The sequence below is a fragment of the Hyla sarda genome, chromosome 11, assembly GCF_029499605.1.
Source record: "Hyla sarda isolate aHylSar1 chromosome 11, aHylSar1.hap1, whole genome shotgun sequence".
Taxonomy (NCBI): Eukaryota; Metazoa; Chordata; class Amphibia; order Anura; family Hylidae; genus Hyla; species Hyla sarda.
In genome coordinates, this window is record NC_079199.1 from 21,926,031 (window position 1) to 21,945,985 (window position 19,955).

General features: G+C 41.7%; 1 long non-coding RNA gene across 1 annotated transcript in view; it reads left to right on the forward strand.

Annotated features, from left to right (window-relative positions):
- The window catches only part of LOC130295414 (uncharacterized), a 102,403-nt gene that overhangs the window by 47,402 nt on the left and 35,046 nt on the right, over positions 1-19,955 (forward strand). Inside the window, exons 3-4 of the long non-coding RNA XR_008848826.1 lie at positions 7,251-7,333; positions 11,185-11,249. This is a non-coding gene — a long non-coding RNA (uncharacterized LOC130295414). The remainder of the gene's footprint in view (positions 1-7,250; positions 7,334-11,184; positions 11,250-19,955) is intronic.

Genomic DNA, 19,955 nt, shown 5'->3' on the forward strand with positions numbered 1-19,955 from the left:
CCTTATACACATTCACATAGTGAACAAGGATGGAAAGTGTCAAGCTGCAAAGGGCAATACAGAGAAGACCTGCCATATTAAACCATTCTATGAGAGATTTAATTGTGCAAGAAGGGCATTGTAATCTGGGGTGTTCTACAAATCCATCCAGGAGGACCACATCATCTGAAATCTATCCATTGATTCCATGTACATGGGACTATTCAACCTAGAAATCCAGAGATATTGGGCAGCCTTCTTTTCCTGATACATGCCCTGGCCGCCATGACCATAAAGTTTAGGATGGACGTCTTGTTGGGGATCTCGCAGTGATAAGGAAAAGCTCCAGACCTAAATCCAGATTTGTGACCCAAAAAATCACCTATTTCACCTCAGACCAGGAAGCGTTTAAAGGGGTACTCCGCCAAATCCAAAGGATAGGGGATAAGATGTTAGATCGCGGGGGTCCCACCGCTGGGGACCCCCCATCAGCGGCAGCGGCAGGAACTTCAGCTTCCGCATTTGTGATGTCACGCCACGCTCCCTCCATTCATGTCAATGGGAGGAGGCGTGACAGCTATGACGTCTCCTCCCGTAGAAATTAATGGACTGCCGCATCACCAGTCATCGGGCACGGAGCAGAGTTTGCTCTGTGCGCCGAATGACGGGGTGTCGCGCCGGAGATCGGGGGGGTTCCCTTCGGCGGGACCCCGTGATCTAACATCTTATTCCCTATCATTTAGTTTGCGGCAGAGTACCACTTTAAGGCTGGACAGGACTAGAACGTATGAAGTAGGGTATCCTCTGCCTGGCCACATCTCTAGCAGGTTGGACCAACTTGAAGAAAGAAAGCATGTTATCATACAGGCACCAACGCAAAAAAAAGTTTTTAACTCACTCTGGTATTTAGAACCAATAGATAACTTCTGGGCCAGAGAGAGTATTCTCATTCTTTACACAGATGAGAGAGAAAGGTTCAGTCCATTTCCCATTTGTTTAAAATGGTGAAAGGAAACCATCATACACAGAACATGGTCAGGAAATTCCACCAGAGTTGATTGATCGAACCATTGTATAATGTGTATCGGCACCTTAAATAGGCACTGTCAGGTATAAAAACATTTTATGTGTCGTTACTGATGAAAATTAAATACCTTTTGTAATATGGTTGCTTAAAATTTTTTTAAGATTTACTATAGAAAACGGTCCCTAAAAATACCACCACTAGGGGTCCCCATACCTACTGGGACACTAACCAGTCCTGCATCAGCATCAGCTTGTCCATGAGTCATAGACAAGGGATGACTCATGGACAAGGCTGCATGAGCAGACACACCAATCACCTCCCACCACCACAAGGGAGGGACATGTCCCCTTCCACCACATACCAATCACCTCCCACCACTACAAGGAGTGACACGCCCCCCTCCACCACACACCAATCACCTCCCACCACCACAAGGGAGGGGCACGCCCCCTTCCCCTGAGAGTATTTCTAACACTGAGCTAATGGAAAGAGGGATTTTTATTATAAATATAGGTGATAGAGGCATAAAAATGTAGATGTACATGGTCAGGATTATGTACAGAGTATTATTTTAATTCTTTTTTGGGGGGGGGATCCGACAGGTACACTTTAAGTTTGGAAACTTCACTAAGTGCCCATGTAAGTAAAAGCATTATCTGTACTGAGCTGCTCCCTGTGTTGGAGGTATACAAATAAAGGGAAATAATAATAGAATTCATCAGCTGACAAGTCCTCAGTCATAACATCATTGAGGCAGGTTCACTCTTTTATATAGTCAAGTGCATAGAGAACAAGGGATAGAAATCCTACTTCAGATAACAGGTAATTTCCCTTAGTGCTTTGTGACGAGTTAATCGTTTTTTATTTTCTTGGATTCTTAAGAATAACTTAAAAGCTGAACTTTTCACTAGAGATGATCTTTAGGCTTTTTTTTTATTAAAATGAAAAATGAATTCTTAATCATGAGACATCGCAGTTTGTCTGGCGTAAATTCAACAACTAATTATTCTCTCAGCCCGATGTCGGGTGACATAAACAGACCTTTTGCTCGGGGAGTTTGGTCTAATTACCGCAAAGCGTCTTCAGTCAGTGTCCTCATCCCTCTCTATATTATAGGAAAGACACGGATCCTACGCGCCTCCTAAACAAAGGAACATATGGTGGCCATCACAGGGCAGACCCTGTGCCGGAGATGAAAATAAACATAAATAGGCAGTTAAAATCTATCTTATTTTATTTTCACCTGATGAAATTATAATGGTGTATATTACTTTTTACATTAAAAGGATTGTATTAGACTTAGAACCAGGGCTGGTGCAAGGATTTTTGTCTGCTCAGTCAAAAGTGCATTTTGGTCCCCCTACCCTACCACAATTGCCTTCCTCTCCCTTCACCCCCCTTTCTCCAACATTTTTCCCCATTAGGCAGCCTTTCCACCCACATAAGGTAAGTAGGTCGGCTCCCCCTCAAAAGTGCACCCAGTTAAGGTAAAATAGGTAGGTCCCCCCCCCCCACATAGGGTAAGTTTTTCCCAATAACACCCCTTTGCATTAATATTCCTCCCCACATAAGGAAAGATAGGTAGCCCCCCCCCCCTTAACAGTGTCCCTTTTTTACAATATCCATACTGCTACTTTACTGCTAATAAATAACAATGGACAAATGTATAAATCTGCCTGAAACCAAAACTGTCTGGTTTTTACCAATCACAGCTCAACATTCACTTTACCAGAGCTTGATAAGATATGAAAGCTGTGCTGTGATTGTTGTTTTGGGAAAACCAGACAGTTTTGGTTTCAGGCAGATAGAAAAATAAGAGTCAATGAGTAAGATGGACCTTGGAGAGAATGTAGAGCCAACTACAAGAAGAGTACTACCCAACAGTAAAGCTGGGTTCACACTACAGAATTTCTGAGAGGAATCCTGTTTTAAAATTCCACTTGAAAATTCCAGTGCAGGAGAGGCAGTAGTTCACTTAATGTTTTGCAGGGAGAGAGGGGAGCGCAAACCACGTGGGGCGTCTGTGACGTCATGATCTCACCAGGACCAGCTGTGGTTGAGCGCTGCTTTGTACATACTTGCAGTGTGTAAATCAAAAACCCCTGCCAGTGGCTGGGAATTCAGTTTTATCTATCCCCCTCCTCACCTTGGCACCATAACTGATGCCACCATGATAGCACCGGAAAATATCCAAACCAGTTTGTTTCATAGTAGCAAGTTGCATGAGACTTTGCCACCATTGCTTCAATGTTAGCCATGCGTGACTGCGACGTGCTTGTAATTTGCAACTTGCTGATTTGGTTTTTATAAGGACTTGCAAGTTTGTTGTTCACAAGAAAACCCGTCCGGCATTTGACAGTGTATTCAGCAGTTCCCATTACATCTGTATCCGGATTCAAAACGACTTGTTGCTTCCATCAAATTAAGTATGAAGTGTTTTATTTAATAAGGTACATTCTGTATTTGTTCCAATCTACTAAGGAGAAGCATCGGTTGTAAGTGTCCATTTTTTCACTGGGACTTCTCTTATCTCGTTTGTGCATTGCATTTTTCCCGAGCATTCCCATTTTTCCTGTGTGATCTCGAAAGGATGGCATGGCAGCTAATCTACTGCATCTCGTCCACACCACAAGTCTACATGTCATTTAGGGTGTTGTGCCCTCAGCACAACAGCATTTAGTAGGCATATTTGCTACCTTGCAGCAGGAATACACTTTTTTGTACACTATTACATTCAGTCAATACCTTTACTTATTAAGTCATAGGGTCTTTTACATGGGCCAGTGCACTGGTGGAAACAAGCACAACTCTTACCGATGATCCGCGCTCGTTTACAAAGCCTTCATGTGCTCGATTACTCATGCGACCGGTATGCATGAATGATCTCTGGATTGTTCGTGCAGCCCTTCAAATTCATCATTATCGGCCATACATCACCTGTTGACAGAGGGCGACGTGCATCCGATAACAATGATTTTACTGGCTGCCTAAAATTAGACTTGTGTTTTTCCCAGTAGGTGGTGAGCCTCAGGTTGGGTCCATTTAGAATAGTGGACTGCCATGTTATTGTTGTACTTTAGGTGGCGAGTCACAAGTTACAGTCCACGGCTCTACACTCTAGTTCCTAATAAGCAATTGGCTCACCCTGTAATACTATTGGCTCTAGCGTGTTCCCAACAGGTGTCCATTCACAATGCAAAATAGTCAATAATTTAGAGTCCGTACCATTTTGCAGAAAAACCTTGCAAAACAGCTTTATCGGGCAGAAGTTCCAGCTCCTGGGCTTATTAAATAAGAGACAAAAAGCAGCGAAGAGAGAGACAATATGCTGTGTAATGTGAACAGAATCTACCTGCTGTGTGACCGGCCTCCTTTAAAGTCATCTGTTTGCTTAAACTCTTGGCAAAGTTCTGTTTACAATGCTTAAATGAACTCCTGAACACAGATGTCCCATTTGTGTTTCATTAGTATAGCATTTTCTCTGAGGCTTTAGTCCTATGCACTGAGCAATAATTACCTGGCTCACAACCATTCCCTTACCAGCTGGCCTGGGACCTCCTCTTCTCTGACCAGGACCCTCACGGCTGTCAGCCCTTTCCAGTCAACTGGACAGCTCAATCACTGTGAAATATTAAAGATGCCTTAGTAGGAGCTGCCTTAATAATCTCTAGGTTAACCCATTGTTTCCTGACTGCTATTTTATAGCAATATGAAAAAATGAGACTAAATTATCAAAACATATTCCTATATTTAGTTAATAGTAGTCCATAACACAATACATTATTTGGCCAAAAAAATCTGACGCATTTGGGTCCTTTAGTCCTTACTCATAGTGCATTTAAAATCCATGGAATAAGACAAGAGTCAAGCACAGGTTGTCTAATCAGTCACTCGGCATGTATTGAAACTTATGCCAGATCCATACGGGGGTGCTCACTGAGAAATGTGAATAGTGTACAAGATGCATAAATGAAGACTAATGACAGCGTCACTATTTCCTGCATCTAAGCGCACTTCCTTGGACCACCTGAGGAAGTGTACTTAGACGCAGGAAACGGTTGTTGCCGAAAGGTATGGCTCCCCTAGTTCACTTCTACCCTGTCCCGCTATGCATGTTTGCACTATCTATATATATATAAAACTCAATGTGTGTATGTGTGTATGTTCTAGCATCACGTCCAAATGGCTAAAGATATTAACATGAAACTTGGCACACATGTTACTTATATGTCAACAACAAACATAGGATAGGTGCTTTAACCCTTACCCACCCCGATTTGCCAGGGGCGGGATTTATGTTTAAAGTCCCATACAAGTCAACGGGAAATAAATGTTACTGCAAAACTTCCAAACGGCTGGAGATATTTTGATAATACTTGGTCACATGTTACTTATATGTCCAGTTAAAATATAGGATAGTTAATTTGACCTTAACTACCCCCATTTGTGAGGGTCAGGGTTTTTGTTTAAAGTCCCATGCAAATCAATGGGAAATGTATTTTTTCCACATAACTTCCGTACAGCTGGAGATATTTCAATACCTGGTACACATATTATAGGTCGGGATAGGAGACCGTAATAGGAGGTCGGGATATGAGGACGGGATAGGAGGTCGGGATAGGAGGACGGGATAGGAGGATGGCATAGGAGGTCGGGATAGGAGGTCGGGATAGGAGGACGGGATAGGAGGACTGGATAGGAGGACGGGATAGGAGGTCGGGATAGGAGATCGGGATAGATGGACTGGATAGGAGGACGGGATAGGAGGTCGGGATAGGTGGTCAAGATAGGAGGTCGAGATAGGAGGTCGAGATAGGAGGTTGGGATAGATGGACTGGATAGGAGGACGGGATAGGAAGTCAGGATAGGAGGTCGAGATAGGAGGTTGGGATAGATGGATTGGATAGGAGGACGGGATAGGAGGTCGGGATAGGAGGTCGAGATAGGAGGACAGGATAGGAGGTCGAAATAGGAGGACAGGATAGGAGGTCGGCATAGAAGGTCGAGATAGGAGGTCGAGATAGGAGGACGGGATAGGAGGACAGGATAGGAGGACGGGATAGGAGGTCAGGATAGAAGGACGAGATAGGAGGTCGGGATATGAGGATGGGATGTGAGGATGGGATATTAGGTCGAGATATGATGACAGGATATTAGGTCGAGATAGGAGTTCGGGATATGAGGACGGGAAATGGGGTTGGGATATGACAACAATATATGAAGATGGGATATGAATTCAAAAGCTTCCTCCTTTGTTTATGTTCCTCCCCAACAAGGATTAGGAAGGAAAAACCGGGCAACGCCGGGTACTCAGCTAGTAAATAAAGAAGAAGAGTTTACAACACGGGTGATTGACACTGTCTTCAATCTTCATTTATGCATCAGAGTGCATCCTAAATGTGAAGTATATTATTGCTCAAATTTGTATGAAATAAGAATCAATATATATGTCACGCTAATTTATATAATTGATCTAAAAAAATCTATATACAAATACTCTAATAAGACACCCAGATGTAATAACATTGAGGCGAAATTATTAATTTGTGTGCTATATGGATGCTTTTTGGCACTGTTTTTAGTTGAGGTGAATTTGACATACTTGCACCAAATGTATCAAATAGGTTCACTATGTATGAAAAATTTTGATCAACCAACAAAACATCCGGGAAAATGACTTCACTCCTCCAGTCCTCAGTCACCTTCTGTTTGTTACCTCAGCTTCTGTATTATCCACTTAGGGCTTTTGTTGGTGTTAAATTACGGGTATCTGGCTGATTGTTTTATGTCTTTTTGTAACAGTTTACAGCCCTTCAGTACTTACTCATACCAATTTCAACTTAATAGTTAAAGAGTACCTGTCACAATTTTGATACATTTTATAATCCTCCCAATTCATTCCCCCATCATGATAAACCACCCCTGCCTTTATTTTTATTATCATTATTTTTTTTTTTTATATACCTTGATATTGTGCTGTATTTTCTGCTCAGTCTCAGTAAGCTCCACAGACTGGGAAGGGGTGTTCCCCAGCAGGCGTTACATAATCTGAAGCCATACAGGGGAGAACTTCCTCCCTCACTCTGCTACACACAACCCAGGGCAGTTCATTGTGAGATGGTCTGTGATTGGCTGAGGCTGCACGCCCCCCCCCCCCCCCCACCCATCAGCTCTCTACTGTATACTCTTTACACTGTGCTGAGATGAGGTTCCACCTGTATTTCCTGATGTATGTCTCCCACAGGCTGCTGCAGGAGACAATCTGCAAGCAGGACCAGAAGGAGGACCCCTGGTGGCCAAACTTTTATCAAGAAGTATATTAGAAAGGTAATTCAAAGAGGCTAGTCTATAACATATTCATTTTTTATTATTAATCACAGGTACCAAATGAAAAATTCAAAGCACTACTTTACTTTATTTACATTCTACATCTACATTACAAAAAACTGAAGAAAAAGGCCAACACAGTGTAGCTAAAGAAGTCAATGTAGCAATGTAAAGAAACATAGCCTGCACTCACCGCTCAATACGGGTCTAACGGCCTCAGGTACCGGACCTCCTCGGTAGCGTGGGATTCACAGCAGCTGCTGACAGTGCTCAGAAAACAGGCAACTGCCGGCAGTTTTGCGTTACAATCAGCACTTCTTCCGGCCTAAGAATAGGCCGGAAGAAACGTTGATTGTAACGCGAAGCCGCCGGCAGTTGCCTGTTTTCTGAGCGCTGTCAGCAGCTGCTGTGAATCCCACGCTAACGAGGAGGTCCGGTACCTGAGGCCGTTAGACCCGTATTGAGTGGTGAGTGCAGGCTATGTTTCTTTACATTGCTACATTGTTTTCTGACGTTTGACTCTCTGTCCTAGCACCACCGTGGGTCAGAATAGAGACTCTCTCAGCTGTTCCAAGAGTCCTAAGAAGGGTGTGAGGATTTATGTTACTAGTGCCGCTACCTGTCTATTGTCTTTGAGAAGTTGTATTTTGTAGCTAAAGAAGTGTCCACTGCATTTAACAAAAAAAAAAAAAGATTACTACCAGTAGACACAAACTCTGAAAGCGTGGATGTTGAAAATTGCAAAAAATCGAAAGCGCAAGCTGCAATAAATATTTGACTTTTCCCAACACAAAAAGATGTCCAAATCCAATGATAAATTTCCTCCAATGTGCCTCATTCAGGATGTCCATCAGTTTTCCAGGGTAGAGGGTGGCTCTAAAGAACATTTCTTTTGCTATGGAGGACCTACCATGTATATGGAGTACGGTACATGAGTCAATGCTTTGATGATTTCAATGGGCGCCTTTTCATACTTCAGTTTCCCTACAGAATCAGAAAACATGGTACATGTAAATGTACCCTTAAATGGACAACCTCTTTAAAGCATTACTGTATTGATGGTCCAGCGGCAGGATATGACTTAACTTCCCAGATAATCTTGTAGCCTGAGATTTGCCCCAAGACGAACACGATCACATCTTTTGCTGTAAGTTCCGGCAACTTGCATGGGACTATCAGCATGGGACTTCCGGCAATACAACTGATTGTGTTAGTCTCAGGACAGGTCTCTGGCTACGAGATTACCTAATTTCCACTGCATCCCTCTTCATGATGGCACCAAAATGGAGATTGCTCCTCCCATCACTGTAGGGACATGAAATAGAGAGGTTTAAAAGGGCCATTCCCTATACACACCACAGTGTTTTTCCTGTCCCTACAGGGATAGGGATGAGAGGGGATGCACGGAAGAGTGCGGGGATCAGTTGATTGGGGCCTCCTGTGGTCTCTTTCCTTCTGGACAAGAATCCCCAATCCCCCGGGCCAGTACCCTCACTTTTGGGGGTCCCCTGTCCTGGGATCCAATATCACCGAACCAGTTCAGCTGCTTGAGGGAGAGATTGTCCTCTTTCAGTAAAATCACACTCTACAAGAGTAATTTCTTCGTCATGGGCCGAAAAAGCAGACACTTCTCCAGATCGAATCTGCAGGGCGGCTACGTGGTCAAGTCTTCACACAGTCATCTGTCAATACAGTACTGTACAGATTGGACGTATTGGCCAATAAGGAAAGTCCCTCCCTAGAGCTACTTATCTGGGATGGCTCCATTTTGGTGCTGTCATGAAGGGGGATGCAGTGGAAAAAAGGAATCATTTCCTACCGTTAATTCGGTTTCCACTAATCCTTCATGACGTCACCACCATAACTCCCACCCTATATTGTTGGTGTTGGGTTCATTATATATCACATCCTGGTATTAATTTGAAAAGCACTGGGGTGTGTATGGGGAGGGGCCCTTTTAAACCTCTCTATTTCCTGTCCCTACAGTGATGAGAGGAGCAACCTCCATTTTGGTGCCGTCATGAAGGATTAATGGAAACCGAAATAACTATAGGAAATAATTGCTTTTTTCATGGGAATTCCATAGTACGCACAGTGCAGCAGAATCATATTGAAGACAATGGAAGGACTGCTACTTTAGAATCTCTCCAGGTGGAAATTCCGTCATGTTCATTGGGTCTAAGGGATTTTTCATGTCATAGTGTTTAATGCAATAATGCAATGCAAGTAAATTGTGGAAGAATGCTGAAAAAACTATAACATGACTGCAACATGAGAATAAATCGAAGAAGAGAATTTGCACTACCGATTGACAGCAGAATGGATTCCAATTAAGTGCGCAAAAAAAAAAGTGAAAGCTTCCATTGTGCTGGACGGCTGACAGTTCACTATATCCTAATATTGCATTTAATCCCTTTAATATTTGCAAGGGGTCAAGTGATATTTGCACCATGTTGCGGGGACAATTATCAGCCGGCGAGTCGCTGAGATGAATGTGTAATAGAAAAGCTTGTTTCCCGCAAATGGCTTCACTGTAAATTTCAAGCAATGTGTAAACTGTTTCACACAAGGTATTGTTTAACAACTGGCTTCATGTTTGGAATGTCAGCGTGATTGTTAATGAGCTACTAAGTGAATTTCAGAGCATTCGTAATAATGATTCACATGGCTGTCTGTGCTCAAAAAAACAAAAAACAGCATAGCTGCCACTTAATATTGGATGTACAGAGCTTCTGTTTTGCACCTCTTCTCACTGCAGCACTGCCCCCCATTGGTGAGTACACCAAGTTGCTTTGGAAACTGCTGTGCAACGATTATTCCATCATCCTGAGCATTAAGTTGCCATGGCATTACCAAGTTTAGTCCATGCTGGTGGCCTATTTAAAGCCTGAATATCAGTTTCCATTACTAGATACTGCCTCTAGTCCCTTTGTTTCACCCTGTCATTTGTATTTGGACCCTGCCTCTTGCCTCAACCCTAGAATTGTCACCATCTCTTCGTTTTTTGGGGTTAACCTTTGGCTTGGATTTCTGAATTTGCCTTGGCCTTATCCTCTGGATTTGTCATTCCAGGCTTAACACCTAGTTATGACCAATGGTTGTCACCTGCCTGCCACCTTCTGTGCTAAATTGCTGATGCATCTCGCTACCAACATGTGACAGTGAACTGGTTATCCAACACTGTCATTTGGAAACACTTTTGACATGTCCTGGCAACATGTCATAGTTTGGATGGGTGGGGGTCTGAGTGTTCAGACCTCCACCTATCAGGAAAACAAGGTGTGAGCAAAGTGCCTGCAGATTGGACTGCTTTTTCAGAGTGGCAGGTTCCCTTTAAAGGGGTACTCCGCTGCTCAGCGTTTGGAACAAACTGTTACGAACGCTGGAGTCGGGAGCTTGTGACGTCATAGCCACACCCCCTCAATGCAAGTCTATGGGAGGGGAGTGACGGCCAATCTCTAGGCACCTTGTTTTAGCAGGAGGAGCCAAGCAAATTAATTTATAGTTTTGTGGGAAAAGCAAGATTTGTAACTTATTGAATAAAATCTTTGCTTATTCTGGGCTAAGTTGTCAAGTGGGCAGTCCTACTTAGTGATTGACAGTTATCTGTGAATAAGTGTTTATATAGAGAGCTGTCAATTACTGAGTATGACCACCCACATGACTACTTGACTGAATAAATGATAACTTATCGCAAATTTGCTAAGCTCCTTCTGCTCTACATGCTGCCCACAGATTGGACTGCATTTCTAAAGCGACAGGTTCCCTTTAAGTCCAAGCCTCATTATAACATCTTTGCAAGTACTTCCCTAAAGTACAAACTAAAATATCCCCACACCTGTGTTTCTCAGTGCATATCGGAGAATAATTGTTAAATTAAACCATCTAAAACCTAATAAGAAGGAATATGTTGCAGGTAATAATTTCATTATGCAGAAAGTTAATTTATTGTAAAGTTGATCAGAACTGAAAAATAGGAATGTTGCCCAGAATTAACTGTATTTTTGTAATTAGTCAATAACTATGTCAACTAATCATAGTATATTGCCACAGGCCAATGAAATAGTGGGCAAAAGAATAGCCTTTTGGGGCCCTGGAGGACAACAGAAGAAACCTAAACTCTTTTTATGTATCTAAAAATTACCAAGAAAATCTATGTTTACAACTGTGGATTGGAGTTTTTGTTAGTAGACTCCATTGCAGATTCCATCAAAAATGATGGACAAAGTAGCAAAGCATTCATCTCTATTCCTTCTGATAAAAAAGTAGGCACCATGAGAGGAACCAGATGGGCCCAGTTTACAAGGACGTTATATGTTTTATTTAGTGGAGTATCGCTTTAACATAGAAACATAGAATGTGTCGGCAGATGAGAACCATTTGGCCCATCTAGTCTGCCCAATAATCTGAATCCTATCAATAGTCCCTGGCCCTATCTTATACGAAGGATAGCCTTATGTTTATCCCATGCATGCTTAAACTCCTTCACTGTATTTGCAATGACCACTTCTGCAGGAAGGCTATTCCATGCATCCACTACTCTTCCTGATAATACATTTAAACCTGTGCCCATCTAATTTAAAACTATGTCCTCTTGTGGTAGTTTTTCCTCTTTTAAATATGCTCTCCTCCTTTACCGTGTTGATTCCCTTTATCTATTTAAAAGTTGCTATCATATTCCCTCTGTCTCTTCTTTCTTCCAAGCTATACATGTTAAGGTCCTTTAACCTTTCCTGGTAAATGTTATCCTTCAATCCATGTACCAATTTAGTATCTTCTCTGAACTCTCTCTAAAGTTTCTATATCCTTTTGGAGATACGGCCTCCAGTACTGCGCACAATACTCCAAGTGAGGTCTCGCCAGTGTTCTGTACAGCGGCATGAGCACTTCTTTCTTTCTACTGCTTATACCTCTCCCTATACATTCATGAGCACTTCTCTCTTTCTACTGCTTATACCTCTCCCTATACATCCAAGCATTATGCTAGCGTTTCCTGCTGCTCTATTACATCGTCTTCCTACCTTTAAGTCTTCTGAAATAATTACTCCTAAATACCTCTCCTCAGATACTGAGGTTAGGGCTGTGTCAAATATTCTATATTCTGCCCGAGGGTTTTTACGCCCCAGGTGCATTATCTTGCACTTATCCACATTAAATTTCAGTTGCCAGAGTTCTGACCATTCTTCTAGTTTTCCTAAATTCTTTTCCATTTGGCGTATCCCTCCAGGAACATCAACCATGTTACATATCTTTGTGTCATCAGCAAAAAGACCATCGAGACCTTCTGTAATATCACTAATGAAGATATTAAACAAAATTGGTCCCAGTACAGATCCCTGAGGTCCCCACTGGTAACAAGACCTTGCTCTGAATATTCTCCATTGACTACAACCCTCTGTTGTCTGTCACTTAGCCACTGCCTAATCCACTCAACAATATGGGAGTCCAAGCTCAATGACTGTAGTTTATGTGTAAGTCATCTATGTGGGATAGTGTCAAAAGCCTTACTAAAATCTAGGTAAGCGATGTCTACTACCCCTCCACCATCTATTATTTTAGTCACACAGTCAAAAAAATCTATAAGATTTGTTTGACATGATCTCCCTGAAGTAGACCCATGTTGTTTTTCATCTTGCAATCCATGGGATTTTAGATGTTCAACGATCCTATCCTTTAGTATAGTTTCCTTTAATTTCCCCACTATTGATGTCAGACTTACTGGTCTATAGTTGCTTGATTTCTCTCTACTACCTTTCTTGTGAATGGGCACGACATTTGCTAATTTCAAATCTTCCAGGACGACTCCTGTTACCAGTGATTGGTTAAATACATCTGTTAACGGTTTTGCTAGCTCACCACTAAGCTCTTTTAATAATGTTGGGTGTATCCCATCAGGCCCCTGTGACTTATTTGTCTTCACTTTAGAAAGCAAACGTAGAACCTCTTCACCTGTAAAGACACATGCATCAAACGATTCCTTAGTTTTCCTCTCTAATAGAGGTCCTTTTCCTTCTTTTTCATCTGTAAAAACTGAACAGAAGTATTCATTAAGGCAGTCGGCTAGCCCTTTAATCTCTTCTATATACCTTCCTTCCTTTGTTTTTAATTTAGTTATTCCTTGTTTTAATTTCCTTTTTTCATTTATATATCTGAAGAATGTCTTATCCCCTTTTTTCACAGACTGAGCTAGTTTTTCTTCTGCCTGCGCTTTAGAAGTTCTTATAACTTGCTTGGCCTCTTTCTGCCTAATCTTGTAGATTTATCTTCATTGCTCTGGGTTGTTTTATAATTACTAAATGCTAGCTTTTAGTTTTTTATGATTTTGGCCACTTCTGCTGAGTACTACAGTGGTCTCTTCCTTTTTCTGCTTTTACTGACAAGTCTAATGCAGTTTTCTGTTGCCTTCAATAATATGTCTTTTAAGTAGTCCCATTTCTCCTGGACTCCATATAATCCATTCCAGTCTGATAGGGACTCATTTATGACTAATCTCATTTTTGAAAAGTCTGTTTTTCTAAAATCTAAAACTTTTGTTTTTGTGTGGTGTGACTCCTTCACTGTTCTTATATTAAACCAAACTGACTGGTGATCACTAGATCCCAAGCTTTCGCCAACAATAACATCATATACCAAATCCCCATTTGTGAATACCAAATCCAAAATGGCCTCCCTCCGGGTTGGCTCCTCAACCACTTGTTGTAGAGATAATCCCAGTAGGGAATTTAGAATATCTGTACTCCTGGCAGAACTAGCTATTTTGGTTTTCCAGTTTATATCCAGAAGATTGACGTCTCCCATAATGATAACTTCTCCTTTCATTGTCGTTTTAGCTATTTCTTCAACTAGTAGATCATCTAATTCTTTAACTTGGCCAGATGGTCTATATATCACACCTACACGAGTTACTGCATGATTACCAAACTGCAACATAACACAAACTGACTGTTGGCCTCATTAGCTTGTATTAAGTTAGATTTTATGCTATTTTTTACATACAGGGCCGCTCCTCCTCCTTTCTTGCCTTCTCTGTCTCTTCTGTATAAAGAGTACCCTCGTATGGTTATGTCCCAGTCATTACTTTCAATAAGCAATGTCTCAGTAACAGCTTTAAAGGAAAACTGTCACTTGTTTTCTCCTGCACTATCCACAGGTACTGGTGGATAGTGCGGGAGACGCTGATTAAAATCAGCCCTACCTCGTCTGGATCTGCGCCACCGTTCTCCCGCAAATGTTGTTTTATTATCTTCCTGTAACTGGCGCGGGCGGGGCTTCGGCGCTTAACTGGCACGGACGTCAGCGCCGCTTATGAATATTCATCCCCCCTCCCTCCAGTTCTCCCTCTCTTTGCTGCTCCTAACTGGGGGGATGAATATTCATAAGCGGCGCTGATGTCAGTGCCAGTTAAGCACTGAAGCCCCACCCGTGCCAGTTACAGGAAGATTTCAACAGATAATAAAACTACAATTGCGGTAGAACAGTGGTGCAGCCAGCAATTTACCAGCAATTTATGCAGATGCAACTCACATTACTGAGACTAACAAACTCCTCAGCACTCCGACAACTTCATCCGGTAGCAGCTGGAAAACAGTACTGGGACACTGCACACCCACTTGACTGAGCCTTATCCCCCTTTAGACAGAAAAGGAAGGGATCAGGTGGAAACTCAGAATTTGTTTCCTTGCACTGTTTCTACCAAATTACCCTAATTCAAAGATCCTGGTTGGGACCATCAGCTGGCATAGGGAATCTTGCAGACCAGGTGATGCTCACTGAAAAAAAGTATTAAAATTAGCTCTGGAGAGGTCATTTGAATACTTCTTTTGTTGTGAAACACATAGGAATGTTGGCTCAACTACTGTATACGTAAACCTGGTCGCGATCACTGCTCTGCATTAACGGGGCTCTTCACTGCTTGACTCACAATAGGATTCGATGTAAAGGATGTCCCGATACCGATAGACCAGTTTACTTCAGACCATAAAACACCTCTCTCACCTCTCCTCTGTTCCTGGCCTGAGGCCTCTTCATAGTGGTAGTAGACCTGTCGGGCATGATGATGTCATTACAGCACGTGGCAGGTCCTGCACCACTTCGGCTTGCAGGAGAAGGTCCAGCACCACTAACAGAGTGGAGGATGCAGAGGCCTCAGTGCAGGAGCAAAGGGAAGGTGAGTGGGATTTTTATAATTTTCATTTGGAGGGGACTTATTGGGAAAAACTTTGTTTCCCTACCTAACTACCTGGGGCTTCTACCAAATAGGGGGATTTCCTACCTACTAGGGGCTTTTACCTAATAACAGAATTCTCTACCAACTACCTGGGGCTTCTACCTTATAGGGGAGATTCCCTACTTTATAGGGGCTTCTACCTAATAGGGGCGATTCTCTACCTTACTACTTTAGGCTTCTACCTAATAGGGGGATTTCCTACCCATCTACTGGGGGCCTCATGTTTAACTTTAGCCTAAGGCTTTTAAAAGTCTAGAGCCACCTCTGCTGTCACGCAACATAAAAAATTATATAATTGCTATTGGTGAGTACTAGAAAAAAGTATCAGTATCCATATTCGGTCTTAATAATAATAATAATGATATTTATTATTATTTATTTATATAGCGCATACAGATTTGGCAGCGCTGTACACTTAAATTGGTCCCTGTACTCATTGGGGATCTAAACCCCAAGTGTGGGAGGAAACCGGAGTACCCAGGGGAAACCCACGCAAAGACGGAGAGAACATACAAACTCTTTGCGGATGTTATCCTAGTTGGGATTTGAACCCAGGACCCTGGGACATCCCTAGTTATAATATTTATACTCCCCTCATAATGCTCCATTATATGCAGCTTGGTTTTCTACATACAATGTCACTTAAGCAGAATCACAATGAATCAGGAAATATTATGTCTTTTTATTTTTTATTTTATTCTTCAACCAGTTTCAATCCATCACCTAAACCGAACCCATCTCTCATCCAGATCCCATCCTGTTGACAATGTGCTGTTTTTCTTATACGCTCCTATGTTGGTGGAAAACAAGTGATTCAGGTACGGCTGGAACAGACCTTGTGACTGCGAGATATACCAACTGATCTGTCTTGATATAATCCGTGCTCCATCGTCTCAGAAAATCGAATTGTAGCAAATGCAGATGTGATGACATGGCCCAGTGGGCTGGATCTGATGTTGAAGCACATTTCCCCACGACTTCCTGACAGTCACTGAAGTCACCTGACATCCCGACTCGCTGCCTTCATCAACATGTCATCTGGAGCCAGTGCCCGAGAGTGCAGCCATTCGAACCACACCAGAAATGCACCTTATACGCGCCCCACGGGGATCCCTTTATTTAATTCTCTTATTATCTCTTCTAAAATGAACATCAAGAGGTTTGCTTTCATACATTTACAGATTATTTTTGTTGAACGATTGTTATCATGTATAAAAAAAATTATTATCAACATTATTAACATTATTGTAGTGAGACTTCTGTGCACTATACATAGAACACTACAAGCCCCAGCATGACTCAAACACTAGAGATGGCCATTATACAATACTGGTATACTGTATAAATAGAACACCACATCTCCCCATGACGACAACTAGACATGAGCAAAATATCAATTCTATTAAACTGTATACATAGAACACTACAACTCCCAACATAACCTGACCACTGGACATGACCATAATACAATTTGATTATACTCAGTACATATGACATTATAACACTACAACCCCCAATGTGACTGACCACTGGATTTAACCATGATACAGTTTTTTTTTTAAATAAAGGGGTACTCCACTGCTCAGTGTTTTGAACAAACTGTTCCAAATGCTGGAGCCGATGCCGGGAGCTTGTGACGTCATAGACCAGCCCCCTCATGATGTCACGCCCCGCCCCCTCAATGCAAGTCTATGGGAGGGGGCGTGACGGCTGTCACGCTCCCTCCCATAGACTTGTGTTGAGGGGGTGGGGCGTGATGTCATGAGGGGGCGGGACTATGACATCACGATCTCCCGGCGCTGGATCCAGAATACATAGAACACAACAACTTCCAACATAGCCCGACCACTAAACACACTTTTAATACTATTAAAGGGGTTATCCAGGAAAAACCTTTTTTTTTATATATATAAACTGGCTCCAGAAAGTTAAACAAATTTGCAAATTACTTCTATTAAAACATCTTAATCCTTTCAGTACTTATGAGCTGCTGAAGTTGAGTTGTTCTTTTCTGTCTAAGTGCTCTCTGATGACACCTGTCTCAGGAACTGTCCAGAGTAGCAGCAAATCCCCATAGCAAACCTCTTCTATTCTGTGCAGTTCCCGAGACAAGCAGAGATGTCAGCAGAGAGCACTGTTGCCAGACAGAAAAGAACAACTCAACTTCAGCAGCTGATAATTATTGGAAGGATTAAGATTTTTTTATAGAAGTAATTTACAAATCTGTGTAACTTTCTGGAGCCAGTTGATATATATATAAGTTTTTTTTCCTGGAAAACCCCTTTAATACTCAACACATAGAACCATACACCTTCCAATGTTATGGCCAGTGGACATGGGTAGAATGCTGAGAGTTGTAGTTTTGCAACAGCTGGAGGCACTCTGGTTGGGAAACAATGCATCAGGGGCTGGACTCTACAAGACCTCTTTAGGTGTCCTGGGAAGTCTGACACCAAGACATCAGCAGTGTCAGATCCTATAAGTTCAATAAAACCAACAACCTCCAAACCAGTGGACAAAAAGGCACTGAGGGACCAGGCGCCTGATGAAGCGCAGTTGCGCGAAACGCATTGCATGTTGGGAATAAACTGATTGTTCTACCTATCGCCTGGTCCCTCAGCGCCTTATTGTCCACTGGTTTGGAGGTCGTTGGTTTTATTGCATTTATTGTGGAGTGGCAGCAGAGGGATCCACATATACGCCTTTCTCCAAGTTGTGCTGGCCTTTGCACAACTCATATTGGTAAGCACTAGTGTTGCTCGCTAATATTCGCAATTCGAATTTTATTCGCGAATATCGCACATTTGCGAATATAGCACTATATATTCGCAATTACGAATATTCGGTTTTTTTCCGCTTATGCAAATTTTTGCATATGCTCATTTTCTTATATGCGAATTTTCTCTCATGCAGTTTCGTACATACGAATTTTTACTTACAATTTTTTTACATGCGAATTTTCTTCGATGTAAATTTTCGTATATAATGTTTCTCATATGCGAATTTTGTGATATGAATTTTTTTCGCACATACGCATTTCAACATATGCAAATTTTCTGGTATGCGCATTTTCTGTTGTGACAGCATATACTCATTTTAACATATGATAATTTTCTTATATGTGAATTTTTTCTATGTAAATTTTTGTATAGGCGCATTTTCCATGCACTAATTTCCTTACGTGCGAATTTCCTCCGATGTAAATTTTGCATATGGTAATTTGCGACTTTTCTGGCATGACATTTCCGCACATGCGCATTTTAACTATGCAAATTTTCGTATATGCGAATGTTTTTCGTATATGCGCATTTTTATACATACTAATTTCCTTATATGCGCTTTTTATGCGCATTTTTAAATGCAAATTTTCGTATAAGTAAATGTTCGTGTATGCGAAAATGCACGCGCATATTACGCATATGCGAATATATGACGGCTATTCTTCCATATATTCGCGAAATATCGCGAATTCGAATATGGCCTATGCCGCTCAACACAACCTTTACCATCTATGTTTCCATTATCATCGTTTATCTGCACCATGGAGCGCTCCTTTTTGTCGTTTTTGTAGATCCTATAAGTTGTAAGGTGAGTTTTTCCATAATATTTTTTTCCAAGTATGCTGGGAGTTGTAGTTTTGCAACAACTGTAGGGACCCTGGTTCTCAAACACTGCTTTATGGGATCCTACTCCTTCTTACATTACATTAGACCACATCACACATATGATTATTGTCATGTTCACACATTATAGATCCCTCAAAGTACCATCGAACATTTACAGCATTTTTGCCAAAATCTGGTCGTCACAACACACTTTGCAATGTGTGAACGCGGCCTTAAGCCAAATCCAACATACCCATAACCCTTCTGTTGTTAATCTGCAATTTTTATTATTAATATAATTATTTTTTTTTTTTGCATTGACCACGAAAGATTATTTGCATTGCAAGAGTTAAAAAAAAAAAAAAGAAAGAAAATGTAGAAAACTGTAATTTTGCAGAGCAGCAATGTTTTTTTCTTTTTTTTTTATAAAAAAAAAAACACAGCATTGGGAAAATGATGGTCGTACAGCGGTAGACACAAGTACTCAGGGGATCAATTATAAAAACACTCGCTCAGCGATTTCTATTCAAATGAACACCTGAAGAGGAAGTCTCCATAGTTTAGAGAGCGTGTGGATATTACTGGATAAATGTTAGGCCAATGAAAAAGATCATCATCTGTTATTTGCGAGCATTTAACTTGACACTAAAATGGTCTTTGTGGATGGTGTCTCTTCAGCTTTCTTACGCACTTTCATCTTAAATTCCCTTAACACTTTGTGATCTGAGCAGTAGAGAAAGAAGGATTCCGCACACCTGAACCTTAAAGACGCCGGCGATTTTTTTGTATT